At 46.2% G+C, this 14,691-nt stretch overlaps 1 protein-coding gene across 7 annotated transcripts in view; it reads right to left on the bottom strand.

Moving 5' to 3' along the window:
* Positions 1–14,691, bottom strand: part of diaph2 (diaphanous-related formin 2) — a 386,793-nt gene that overhangs the window by 79,333 nt on the left and 292,769 nt on the right. The gene's annotated exons all lie outside the window — the stretch shown is intronic.

The raw sequence follows: 14,691 nt of genomic DNA, 5'->3' as shown, positions 1-14,691 counted from the left end.
ACTAGAGTTGTGCTGCTAATTGCGGGAGCGTTTCATGTGAGAGATGCTGAGACATGAAAGAGTGCGCGGGGCCCTGGGGAGCGGAGGATGAACCTGCGGTGGCTTCCTAGCGGCACACTCTCCCTCTGGGGAATATTCACTCCGCCGCAGCCTGAGCGCGTGTGTGTGTGTGTGTGTGTGTGGCCCAGGAAAGAGTTAACAACAGACTCTGTGTGTATGTGTGACAGAGAGAGAGAAAGAGAGAGAGAGAGAGAAAGGAGAGAAAGAGAAAAAGAGTGTATATGTGAGGGAGAGACAAACAGAAGGAGAGAGAGAGAGTAAGTGAGAAAGAGAAAAGAGAGAGATAGAGAGAGAAGGGGGGAGAGAGAGTATCAGAGACAGAGACAGAGATAGAGCCCTCGTCTTTGTACGCCCCTTTATCGCCATGAAAAAGGTACCAGAGACACAAGGTTAGGTATTAGCACAAATCTCTCAGCCCTGCCTTTAAAGGAAATCAGATTTTCAACAAGCCTCTTCCTTGTGATCTTTTAACGGCTTAAGTGCCCCCCTGAATAGACGACTTATTCAGTGACCTGCCTTTTTTATGATGGTGGGCATCAACACGTTCCCAAAGAGCCCCAATTTCATTATTAGTTTAAATGACATTCAGATGAATGCGACGGGCATCGCGTTTTGGCTCAAAATGTGTGTGTACTTTGGAGATGTTAATACTTTTCTCCCCTTGCAGCCATGCATAATGCATTACCGTTCACTGCAAGGGCTGATAGCAAGTAAATGGCGGATTCAGTTAGTGTCTTTGTGCGTTTAGTGAATAGGGATTTGGGTAAATGCATCATTTTAGATGGGAGACCTCTAAGCAAGCTGTTGTTTGACTTGAACTTGTAATATGCTTTTACAGAACGCTGCCTCTCTATCGCGTTTAGATTCCGATGTAGCTGCATTGTGTGTTGATAGATAAATCAGGCCGATACTGTTTAGGGATTATGTTATCTTGCTCGGAGATCGATGAGACTGGGAGAGTGGATCTTAATCATCATCATCTGAAAAGAGGATAGCAAAGGCAGCGCTAATTTCAGACGCTTTGATTTTTCTCTGTTTCACTTAGTCTCATGGTGCTTTGGGGGAGGTAGGAGCGGGAGGGTGGGAGTAGGTAGAAACTGTGAAAAAAAAATTAAAAAACGAAAAAAGAAATTTCAAAAATGGATATGATCCTCAATTCCAGCTTCCAACATACTGCCTTCAAGTGTTTTAGTGCTGTGCCACTTCTCACTCTATCTACCTCTCAGCCTTGCTCTCCATCACACACTCTAAGATACCAAAGCTGGTTTTAACGTTACCCTGTTGCAAGGGTATGCACAATACGCCCTGCATATATGACATAGAGAAGCCCAGCTGCTAGCCGCGGAACAGGACGCCCTTGCTCTCCCGCGCAGCGATGCTCTGCGCAGCATGCAGGGCCATTTCCCAATGTGGGCTCACAATACAAACCCAGATGAAACAGATGTCTGATGCGGGAGCAGGGCAATGCCATTAAGAACGGGAGGAAGTGACACAAATGAACAAGGAGGATTTAGAAACGACAAAAAGAAAAAAACTGAAAATGGCATGGGAAAAAAGAGAAAGGGCTTCAAAGCTTCCAGGATCTCAAGGAGACAAGATTTTTCAGGACATTTCAAATAAACATATTGAGAATACATATGGTGTTTGCTGGTGGTGGTTGCTACCCTTGCAAGACCATCTATTTGGACATAACATGAAAAACATACAATTTCACTGATCAATCCATGAATAGCATTCCCAACTGGGGGAGAAAAAAACATCAGAGGCATAAATAAATACAATTACCTTGATCTATCTCCTTCTCTCTAAATGAATGCCGGCCATGAACAATGATCGAGAAATAAACACATACAATAAAAAGGAAAGAATCCCTTTTGAAACCCTTTTCAACATAACCGTGGAGGACTGCTCCTTTGAGATCATCATCGCGGCATTATTGTGTATAAACGTCTCGTTTGAGACCAAGAGCATGCTGACGAGTCAGTTGTGTTAGACATCACAAGGTCGCCATTTGAGGTTAATTGCCAGTGTAGCCATGTGGCTAGTGCAGGAAATCAGTGGATGTGCTCAGCCCCCGAGGGAGAGAAACGATTCATCCCCAGGTTAAGAGCTTGTGTGGAATTAAAGAGATTAGGAGGCCTGATCTAGGGGAGATTGTGAAGGAGAGGGTAAAAAAAAAAAAAAAGCTAATGATAAACAGTAATGACACCAGCCCATACTCTCTCTGTCTATATAACTATCTATATCTATATATCAGTCATTATAGTGTAGTACACTAATTATGAATGTGTGACAACATCAGTATTGTGTAATTACATAACCCTGACCATGATACCTATTTATTTAGGCACTGAAAGTGTGAATGTTTTATTCTCCGTAATTGTGCAGTAATACTGTGCCTTAGAGTGGAGACACAGTATATATATATAGAGAGAGAGTCACATTATAGCAAGGACTACATGCGATTGGACCAGACCTGTACCAGGAATGAAGTTTACCATTACGATAATAAACCACGCACTCCTGACCAGAAACTAGCCTCAGTGCGCTACATCTACAGGGGTTTCATCACGATCGCGGAGTTCAGTTGTTCAGTGCATTGAACACGATGAACTATTAGCCGCGAGAATGTCTGAAGTCTAATGTGGGATGGAGCCGAAGCCTTTAATTTCTTCCGACAGTGTGGGAGAGAAAATGAGCATGTCCTCCTCATCCAGACACAGAGCAACAGAGAGGGAGGAAGGGGGGAAAAGGGAGGTGGAGACGGATATTGATTGAATGATGGAACAAATATGAGTGTGAATGTGTGTGAGGTGGCAGAAAATGATGAGAGCGATGGAAATGGAGGAAAGGAAAGGAAAGGAAAAGGAAAGGAAAGGGAGAAACAGGAAAAAAATTGAAAAAAAAAACATTCAGAGGAAGTGAGAGAAAGAGAGAGGAGGGGAGAGAGAGGGAGGGCCAGCAGCAAAGATCTAATACATAGAGGAGAGAGAGAGGAGAGAGAGAGGGAGGGAGGGAGAGAGAGAGGGAAAGAGAGAGAGAGAGGGACAGAGGGAGAGAGGAGGAAGAGAGAGAGAGAGAGAGAGGGAGGGAGGGAGAGAGAGAGGGAGAGAGAAAGAGAGAGGAGGAAGAGAGAGAGAGAGGGAGGGCCAGCAGCATGATCTAATACATAGAGGAGAGAGAGAGGAGAAGGAGGAGAGAGAGAAGAGAAAGAGGAGGGAGAGAGAGAAAGAGGAGAGAGAGGAGAGAGAGGAGAGAGAGAGGGAGGGAGAGAGAGAGAGGGAGGGAGGCAGAGAGAGAGGGAGGGCCAGCAGCATGATCTAATACATAGAGGAGAGAGAGAGGAGAAGGAGGAGAGAGAGAAGAGAAAGAGGAGGGAGAGAGAGAAAGAGGAGAGAGAGGAGAGAGAGGAGAGAGAGAGAGAGAGAGAGAGAGAGAGGGAGGCAGAGAGAGAGGGAGGGAGGCCAGCAGCATGATCTAATACATGACAGGAAGTCTCTGGCGAGGGAAGCCTGGTAGGTGCCACCTCGCGCTGTAATTAAATGAGAGCCAGACCACTGGCAGGCACCGGGAGGAAGGGGAGCACTGATTTCCTGACGTCAGACCACCGCACACGGCTCCCGGTAGATAAAAGTGAAAGTGCAAAGTGGCTCCATAACAAGATAACACGGACGGCCATGACAGCGGCGAACACACATTTCCACGAGAGCCTCTCTCGAACGAGTAATTACAGAGAATGTGCGGAGAGCTGCAATGCAATTAAAATGATTAAAGTCTAACATTTCCCCAACAAACAGCCAGCGACTCTGAGACAGTGATGGATTAGTGGTTCACCACGAAAAAAGAAGCAACACTTTTAAAACATGTGAACAAATCGAAAGCATTCATGGAAATGACTGAGCTGGGTCTCACACCTGAGAAAGACAGAAAGACAAAGACGAAAGGCCAACCAAATGAGACAGAGACAGAGAGAGAGAGAGAGAGAGAGAGAGAAAGAAATAGAAGGGGAAAGAAAGAAAGAGGGAAAGGAAGAAAAAACAGAAAACATAAAGAGCTTTGAACTTCAAACTGCACAGCCTTCCAGAAAAGATTGTCAGGAGATGACCGTCCCACCCTCTAAGGGCAGTGCCTTGGTGTTTCCCTGGGCATCGTCAACCATGTGCCACACCCGCCTCCTGCCCTAGATCTCTTCTCCTCGGCGCTCCTCTCTCCCTCATCACCTTGCTCCGAGATGAATGAGATCACTCGGCTCCTCCATCACTTTAATCACTGCATCGGAAAATGCCTCATTCGCATCAGCTTCTCAGCGCTGCCTCACCGTGACGTGGCCTTGTCCTCCACCCTTCCTACATTCCCCTAGCCGCCCCCCACCCCCACCCCACCATCACTGCTGGGTGAAGGGACCTCCCCTCTCTCCCCTCACCACGCCACTACCACATAAGAGTCTGAAGCTAGCAGATGGCGGCTGATTGCGTGACACAGTCCTGATTTTGACTCCTGTGCCCCGCTACAGTGGGGGGGGGGGGGCTCCTTTGGAGTTTAGGTTTAGCATCTGTTTCCTGATGCGCGGCGATAAGCGCGAGGAGGTGCTAACCGCTGAGCCGCAGCAGCATGATGCAACCAGGGGCTAACTTCATGGCAACCTGCATCTTAGTAGAGTGTGCTCTCTCTATCTCACTCTCACACACTCTTTCTTTCTCTCTCTCTCTCTCTCTCTCTCTCTCTACCTCTACCTCACCCTCCTCCTCTCTCTGGTTTCTCTTTCTAAAGCAATTTAATGGAACAAAAATGTACACTTCATGTTTTACTTTCACAGCTTGGGTCTGTATGGAATAAGTGTGAGAGACAGAATGAGCAAGAGAAGAGCAAAGAGAAGGTAAAAGACAGAAAAGGGAGGAGGGGGGCGGGAGAGGGAGAGAGAGAGAGAGAGAGAGAGAGAGAGAGAGAGAGAGAGAGCGAGAGCGAGAGCACAGAGGGGGTGTGAGGAGGGAGAGACAGGAAAGAGGTATGTGGTAAAAAGAAAATGAATGTAATTTGGAGAAGGTGGAAAAAAAAAGACCTGTCTCTTTTATTCTTTCATTTCTGATGACCATCATCGGATCATTTTCAGTTCTTGTGCCGGAGAGCTCTGCCCATGCACTCTGCCACTGGCAGGGTTGAGAAGCAGGAAAGCCAGGAGGATCAGTGCTAAGTCTCCATCACTGTAAGTCAATTCAAGGTCAGGCCCGCTTCCCTCTGCCGCACCGCACCGCACCGCACCGTCTCTCCACATCCGGCCGCTGTTTTAAATGACAGGGCTTTAGTCTCTCAGTCTGTGCGAGCGTAAGGGCCCTCTGCTGAGAAGGCCAACCTCGGGTGAAACTCAAAAATCTCACATCTCAATAGGGCCATGTTCACATATGGTAGGAGGTCTATACTAATTCATGACCAACTCTTAAACAGCTCTGACTTCGGATCGACTACAGACCAGCAGAATCGGACATAGTACCGACTTCATATTGCTGCATATGAATGAATAAGACTTCAATATAGGTAGGAACTATTCTAAATGTTGATGCAGTCCTGTGTCACTATGATGGTGATTGAAATATGAAATTGTAATGGTGCTTGTGTTGAGACAGAGATCATAAGCTAATGGCCTTTTAAATAGCAGACTTCAACACCCATCCACTGTTTAAAACATTGTCTTCAGACATTCTCAAAAGAAATAGATGATGTCATATCTCATTTATATTAGTCTGGATTAGACTTAATCCAGCAAATATTGAAAATGGTTTCAAGGCGTTTCTTCCATTGTGGACTGCAAAACAGAGTACCATTAGGCACGTGGGCTGGTGTTGAATAATTCACTGAAGCAAGACATTTACAATTGCTGACCTCCTCGCTGAAAGGGCTATACAAGAACCATCTCAGTAGGTTAGCCGATATAGGTCTCGGCAGATATACACGAACTGTAACGGAGACAATAGTCTCTCAAACAACAAAAATAGAGCAATAACTAATTTGTGTGGAGGCACTTTGTCTGAATGGCCTGAGCCAATCGAGCGACACATGCAACAGTACCACCGCATTGATCTCCTGCATCGATGAAGCAGTCAATTATCACAGAGTGGATTTATAGCACACCGGGCAAAGATAGAAGGCAGACACAGCGTGCTCATCAGCTTGTTCAGGCATTTCAAATCGTGAGAAACAAAACTATAGGAAGAGAGACAGAATCTAGTTGGAGTTTTTGTAATATTTTGTTGTTTATGAAGAGGTGGGGAAGCACATGTAGGGTGTGGGGTTCATTAGCTGACTGACAGCAGCACAGCAAAGCATCACCAGTGAGGAAAGAAAGGGATGCCAAGTACCACAGAGGGAGCTGATGTGCATTACAGAGAGAGAGAGAGAAATAAAGAGGGAGACAGAAAGAGAGAGAGAGAGAGAGAGAGAGAGAGAGAGAGAGAGAGAGAGAGAGAGATGTGTTGAAAAGTGAGTTGATGTCTGTGTCAGGGATCCGGAGAGTTCTTTTCCCGGAGACTGTCCTCGAGACAAAACGTCCCACTGCCTCCCCTGTGGAGACAGGCACTGGCAGGATACCATGTCTCTCAAATGGCATTTCTCCACAGACCACCCCCTTGGCGTGATTGATGACACTAATTTTGTCAATTAATGGAGAAAACCCCCGTTGATTAACATCAGATTGCAGTTTGTAATTGTTAGTGTTCCCGACTGTCAGAAATTCATTTTAATTAGGGGCTCCATTTTTTCCTCTCTCCCTCTCCCCCTCAAATAGAGTTTACTTACCGAGGATCTCTGAAAGTAACCTGGCGGAGTCTAGACTTTGTGTTGCCATCTCCCGTATTCATAGCATTTTAAAAGCAGCTACCTAGACTAGACTGCGGCAGGGAAAATACCTTCACTGACTCCAGTCCGACAAAGACATTATATCTCACAATCAATTTGTAACTGGGAGATAATTAGTACACTTTGCATAATGAACACACTAATTGGTTCAAAGCAGGAGAATGCAGTTAATACATCTAGCTAATGGCATGTCTGTGCAGAGAGACGGCACCAATGGACTGGATGAGTGACAGAAAAGCCTTGGGCCTATCGGAAGGCACGTAGCAAGGGGGCCACTAAAAACCGAAGGAGGGGAATGAAGGAGCGGGAGTGGCAGCCAATGGAGGGAGGAAGAGCGCCGTTCGTCTGCCTTCTTCTGAGACGGCGTCAGATGGGAGGGGAATGTGATTATTGAGATGTGTGGTGAGATTCTTCTGGCAGTCATTAGATTTACATACGGTGCCAGCCTGCCACTCTCGCTGCAGACGCTACCGTATCCTGGCTAATGATGCTGAGGCCGCTTAATCAGGCAGCGGCCCCTCCTGAGTGCCACTGGCCTTGCCTACTGCCACTTATTTGCAGTAACAACAACAACAACGACTAAATAAACAAATAAATAAATAAATTAGCGGCGCCAGTGGTGAATGTTTTTCATGTCTGCCTCAGAATGGGACTCTTGATGTCTCAGATGTGTGTCTGCAGGATGTGACCGAGGATTAAATGGACTTCCACTCGGCATTTTACAAGTAATTGGAGCATCGGCAATGACATTAGCTGGTTACAACAATTTCGAGGCAGTAAACGTTGACGGCGAATGTCGAGACAGGCAGGAAACGGAGAGAGGCTTAAGCCTCATAGAGTGCATAGGGTGCCAAGCACTGGACGTTGCATTAGGCTGTCTGTGCTATCCTGCCAGTGCTCAAATTCTCCCCATGCTCCCTCTCTCCACACTTTTTTCCCCCAAACACAAAGAGGCAAACTCTTTTTGAGGAGAGGAGCATAACAGCATGCTTTCCTCCCTCCCCATTTGCATTTGATAAAGCTGTTTGCCCGACAATGGCGCCGTACAGGGGAGAGAGTTTTTTTTTTTTGCTAGGGGGATTTTCATTAAAACATCAAATGAGAAGTGAAATGGAGAGCCATGACAGCAGGCGAGCCGGTGAGGCACGAGGAGCACGCTCCAGTGTCTGTGCTGCCGCGGCTGGATTACCCGCCATGCCGTGCAACAAGTGCCGGCGGGGGTGAAGTGGTGGGGCTGGGGGTGGTGGTGGGGGGGGGGTTTGCTTTGCATCGCAGCCGTCTGCTCGTGACAAATGAGCAGCGGCACGCTCTGTCTATTACCCCGGCGTTAAGCCCAGGTCTTTTGGGAGAGTAATGAGGTGCAGACTGGAGGTGCCAGAGCGGACCCACTGAGGTGCAGAGGATGAATGCCCACGGTGCCAGTCAGACCCCTCCAAAAGATGCCCACACAGGATCCAGCCACAGCACTGGAGGTGGCAGAGACTTTCTATCAGGCCTAGCAAACACACACACACATACACCCCCCCCCTAATGACACACACATACCCCAGCCACCCCCCTCGACAGGCACACAGGGACACACATTCGCACACATACACACCCACACACACGTTCTTAGACACAGACATCCTGTGGCTAGCCTACTTTATTTGACTCTCTAGGCTAAGACTTGCACAACACCTAGATAAAGTGGCTTAATGATGTGTGAAATTCAAAGGCTGACGGAGCAAACATGGTCATTATCCAGCCAGTCTATTTTTTGAGACTTTCCAAGAGGATAGAAGATTATGCCACAGATGAATGCCTTGCCACTGCACAATATGGTGCGCTGTCTACATTTAGGCTCTCTGCTGAAGAAATCAAGGCCAAGTGCATTGCAATGGAAGCAAAATTAAACGATGTTCCTTATTAAAAAACGTCATTTTGGAATCTCCCAAAAGGAAGCTTTGTGCATCATCTAATTCATGTGTGATAGCTGTGCCGAAAAGCAGCACCATCTGCGTCCCACAAAACAAAAGGGAGGGCTCAGGAAAAGCACAGACATTTAGCATGGGGCCTGTGGGACCAGATGCATAGACAACTTCACCCCTCTCACTGAGCTTGGGCCTACCCCACAGACATCAGGCCACTGATTACAGATCAGTGGGAGAAGCAGTCGACTGAAGCCACGCCGAATTCACCTCCACCCTTGGGGCACTCGGGCTGTCAGGCCCAGCCTCAGATCTGGTGTCAACTCACACTCCGAGTTAATGGACCTGCCAAATCAGTCCCATTCCCGCCCCGCCTAACGAGACATTGATTGTTGAATTTCCAGGGAGTTTCACGCGCATAATGATACCCGCGCATTGAGACATTTTTCTGACCGTGAAGGGGAGAACATTACGACATAAAAAGAGAGAGAAAAAAAAAAGAAAAGACAAAAAAAGGAGAGGAAAACTCAACCACGGCAAAGACAAAATGATGATTTATGAAACATGATTGGCGAAACATGTGCCCCGTCTCATCGGAGTGTCACTAAAGCCCAGACTGCTGTTGAGACGTATGTGTCTCAAGGGGTCCAGGGGCTCGACTGAGGAAAAGACAACAGTAATGGAGCATCGGCGAGCAGAATGACAGCTTTGTCTTCCAGAGACCACTGATTGAGAAAACACATGAGGAGACCTGTCTGTGCTCTGCCAAGGACAATCGTTTTGACACTGGTTTCCTGTTCTACCAATGGGCACAGACAAATGTCACACAATAAATCCATCTCCACTGGCAGGCTCATCAGAAGAGAATGATGACATGGCTTTAAGCCCATGGCTGTCTGCTATGGGTAAATATGTCAAAGCAGCACTAACTTAGATTTATGGTATTATTTATGCAAACATGTATTAACAAATTATTATGAATATTAATTGCAATTAACATGCTCCGTTCTGTGTCAATGCCACCTTGTATTTCACAAAATCAACACTCAGACAGTTGAAATTCAGTGCGAGCTGCTTTTAGCATCAGTGGCCTCAATTGATGTTGACTTAAATACAATCCCCCAACATTACAATGCAAAACGCAATCATTTCCCCAAAGCGCAAACCGGTTGTGTCGAACAGTCACAGCTTTTATAAATGGGATTTGAAGAGGCAGTCATGGAGCCTCTTTCTCATTCAGACACTGCTCCTCCATCCAGTCACAGATCAAGGCAATCAAGAGCATTAGCATATGCAAAATGATATCACACAAAACACATGGCTTCGGCTGCCATTTTCCAATAAACATGAATCTCGGTTAGACAGCAACATAATCACAGACACCCGTGCCAAGTCTGTTACCCCCCCTCGACTCCCTCCACCCCCAACCACCACCAGTGAAACACACACACACACACATCTCCCATCCTCTTTATGTTTTTATGATGATCATTATTAGAATTACAATTATTATTTCAGCTGATATTGTTTGTTCAGCTTGGCACCCATTAGAATTTGTTAATTAAAATCATCTCCTGCGACACGTGGTGAATTAAACTGGGCCATTGCTCCTGAACAATAGCATTCTCTTGTAGGGAGCAGTGTTGCAACAAACAAGCACAAAACAAAAGGCCAGGATAGGCATCAGAGCACAGTCAGGGGATGAGAGATACGGGCCAGTTCATCATCTCATATGAGTTACAAGACCTTAGCCCCAGCGCCTGGAATTTACTCTGCCAGGCTCTTGGGAAACGGAAAGGCTTCAGAGGAGTTTGCTTTTGCAAGGATCAATTACTCTGGCGTATGATTGGTGCTGAATTTCAGTCATTTCAGTCATTTTAGTCTGAAACGAAGTGCCAGTCCAAAATTAAAGGAGTAAACATCTTCAGGAACAGCCTCAGGAATTGGTTTCATTTCACCCCAAAACCAGAAATGTGTATGGACACAATATGTGTAATGACTGACCATATAAAACTTTACATGTTTTATACTCATAATAAATGGCTATTCAACCGCATCTTTTAAAGACAAAAAAACTCAGTTTATCTTCCACTGCCTGTGGCGACTGAGTAGGACTTTACTGTGGGTGATAAAAATCCTGTGGTTGAGTTTATAACAGCATATAACAACATAGCTGTATTTTCGAAAGCAACACATTATACAGCTCTGTTGTGAGATTGCCAGTGGGCCTCACGTTTCGGGGCACCATATGGATTGCCATTATGTTTAACTAGGAAACACAACCTCCGAGGCAGAGACACTCTCTCCCTTTCCCATAATTCACTGCATTGCGAGCCCATGGAGAGAGAGACATTAAATTACAATGTCTTTGTTTGAGGCGGTGTATGTGTGGCTGGTCTTATGACGGAGAACCCCAGTGGCACACACTGATAGCACTGCTATGAATGGGCCGGAGACCCAGTGGGCTTACTGAGTTACTGCTGTTTGTCACAAATGGCCTCAAAGCCGAATCCTCCTCTACAGTAAGCACATCTATCCCTCGCAAATATCCCCTGTGCATACAAGAACCCTTTTAATGTCAGACTTGAAACGAGTGAGAGTAAATGCTATTCAGGTTTCAGGTGAAGTTTTATGATGTGTATATATAGCTACTACATATGTATGACTGTCTGAGATGGCTGCCATGAAATGCTATGCACTCATCTCATTGGGACGTTAGATGAAATACTGATTGGCCAGTCATTTCACCAGACATGCAGCAACACGCCCTCTAACATGTATGTGAATAATAAAGATTCCTCCTGTATTTGTATGGAGCATTCATCCTAACAAAAGTTGCCGATCAAGAATGAAAAGTAAGATTTGTGTGTTTTCCTCAGGATCAAAAAAAAGAATGAAATAAAATGAAAATAAAACTGATTTTGTGTTCTGACGTCCCCCCGGGAGCAGAAAGGTTAGGCTAAATATCAAACAGGCTGAATTATGGCGTAGAGTGCCGAGTACGGAGATCTATTAGACAAGCTCCCTCATCCATCAAAGCTCAGTGTGGCTGCCACACACCGCTGTGACCCTCCATGCACCCATTATCCGCCCAGTATGCAAGGTCCCCGCGCACCAGCACCCCCCCCCCCCCCCTCTCCTCCCCTTACCAGGGGCAACACGACTCCGTGTCAACCCACCATACATCTACCGGGGCCCGCGCTCACCCGAAAGCCCTGGAGTGAGTTAGGGGTCTCCCGTGGCTCGTATGTCATTTAAAAGCCTTTGTGGGGAACCATTACTTCTGATAGATAGAAATCACCAAACTGCTGAACACACTGCCGTGTTCGGCAATTTGCATACATTTAAGTAATGGAATGGCAGAAAAAGTATCAATATCAATATACGATGTGAAGAAGTCATTCACGCCGGGTGAAGGAAGGAGGGGGGGGGGGGGGGGGGGGGCTTGAGGGGGGGAGATGGGTGGAACGTCTGACTAACTCTGACTGATACCACAAACCAATAGCACTACTGCAGGCCAGCATTTAGTTCTTATAAGCCTGGTGGTCCAAACATGCTTGAGCTACAGCTGCAGATAAACAACAACCACTTGTGACATTCATTTAATATCTGCATCAGTTTTATTTATATTTCTTGCCGAGTGTCAGTGTTGACTTTGCAATGAAATCAGAAAAAAAAAACATATATTCAGAATATGGCTTCAATTACCTTTATAAAAAAGACTGCTATTCATAATTAAGCTGTCTCAAGATGGCATATGCAATCAACTTCCCAATGAGTTCCTGTCACTCACTTAAATGTGTGGTCTCCCCTTTTACCTTTAAATCAAATTTTCTTTTAGCACACTGGTAGTCTAGTAATTTTCTTTCTGGTTTATCACTTTTTTTATCACTGTATACACAAAAAATATTTTCCTCATAAAAAGTTTTGCCGTTCATTATTTAATTTCCTTTGTTTCCTTTAACTAGAGCTTTAGATTGTATCCCTTTTGTGTGTTATCTCATGAGCACTTCAAACTTTTCATTTTCAAAGCTCAATTGTGTAAGTCTGAAAACAATGAGTCTGTAAAAGTGTGATTTAACCTAAATAAATTGCACACTAAAAATGGTGAGCAGTGGAAGAAAACGTTTGCATAGAATCTACACCTGGAGCCAAGCTCTTCCTTCAACTGCAGGCACCCCGAGACATCTTTTATTCTGAAAGCGAGAGGGATCACTCTCAGCACCCAATCATGTGAATTGATTGTACACAGGTTACGAGAGGAAGGGGGGCACGCCATATCCTCAGAAACAACCGATTTATTTCCACTAACATATGCACCACATGTAGTGACTGATGACATGCGCATGGAGGTCAAACCTGGGTCAAAATAATGTTGAAGCTGATTACAAAAGAAAGAAATAGGGAAAAAAAAAAAAAACATTAAGGAAGGACAGTCAATCAGTGAGCATCTGAAGCAGAGCAACGCCCGGAGTCATCGGCTATCACTCCAGAAGGATTGCCCTCCTGCTGGTTCTCCTGCTGGGGGGAGAAGAAGGAAATAAAAGCCCCTGGCTGCAGCTCAGGAGAGCGGTTTGCCTTCGCCTTTTTTTCTGCTTCCCTAGCTCTCTCCTCAGCCTCCACCTTAGACGGGGGGAAGGGGTGAAACAACTCTCCGCTATTCTACAGCGATACAGATCTGAGCCCATGACCCTGTCCTCCTGAATCCTGCCTCTAATGACAGATCAGGGGAGCGAGGGAGAAGTCGTGGTGTTAGTGTTTTTCCAAGTCAGGGCCAGGTTGGCTTTTAGAAGTCTCTGGGGGTGGGGGTTGTGAGGTGGGGGGGTGGGTGGTGGCGCAGACAGGCGTTGTACACAGATGGCTGCAGCAGTGCATCTGCACTTCTCCATTTCCTTTCGCTCAAGTTCAAATCCTCGGAGGAGCCCGGGGATAATCGATACGGACACCGGGGGCCCTGGCTGCCTTCCTGGCTTATTCTCTTCCATTCACACAGAGAGCGAGCCGGCAGCATGGCGGGGGAGAGCTCTCTATATTTTAATTACGCAAATTTAACCATCCCTCTTTGACTCAGAGCAGATTGTTAATGCGTTGGAGGGCTATTATTCTTGTGCCACCCAAAGTGCTGAGTAAGCTTTGATAAATCTCTGATACCAACTTGGGAGCAAAGAGGAGAAGTGGGGGTTTTGTGCCGTCTATACAGAGTGCCTGTGGAACATATGGAAGGCTTCTGGTGATTGATGAATTACCAATGCCTTTTTTTTTTTTCTTCTTTTCCTCACAGTTTGCATTACCGAAAGCACAAAGAGGAAATTAGCTCAATTGTTAGGTCTTTGAAAAGGGGTCTATGCGAAAGCAGCATTCGAAACCACCATTTTACTTTCCTCTTTTTTATCCCATAACCAATATGTAAACACTTGTGTCAGAGAGAAACCTGCCTGCCAAACCTCTCTTTGTCAAAACAAAAGGGGCAAAAAAAAAAAAAGTGCTACAGTATCGCAAATTGAATTTGAGCGCCGAACCACAACGCTGACCTTAAGTGAAAGCACTCTGATACCGAAATGGGAGAGGAGCCTTGAGAGATGATGCCCAGAGAAGGGTTCCTGAGGAGAGGGCCCTGTGGTTGGTCAGGAGATTAAATCAGTGTGGGTGATAAATGAGGAGGGGTTGGGGCTCTATTATGATCCAAGGGGGAGAAAGTGGAGGAGCCATTTATAAATAGCCCCCAGGCTGCGCCTACTCAGGGGTCTCGGGAGAGAGGGCGGTGCACCGATAAACATCACGCCACCAGGGAGCTCTGCCCATCCCTTCAGTCCCCCTGGAGGTTCAACTGCTCACCGCGGAGGTCTTCGCATTCGCTGCGAGTGACGACTGC

The sequence above is a fragment of the Clupea harengus genome, chromosome 20, assembly GCF_900700415.2.
Source record: "Clupea harengus chromosome 20, Ch_v2.0.2, whole genome shotgun sequence".
In the NCBI taxonomy this organism is placed as follows: domain Eukaryota; kingdom Metazoa; phylum Chordata; class Actinopteri; order Clupeiformes; family Clupeidae; genus Clupea; species Clupea harengus.
This window is presented reverse-complemented; position numbering and strand designations above follow the sequence as displayed.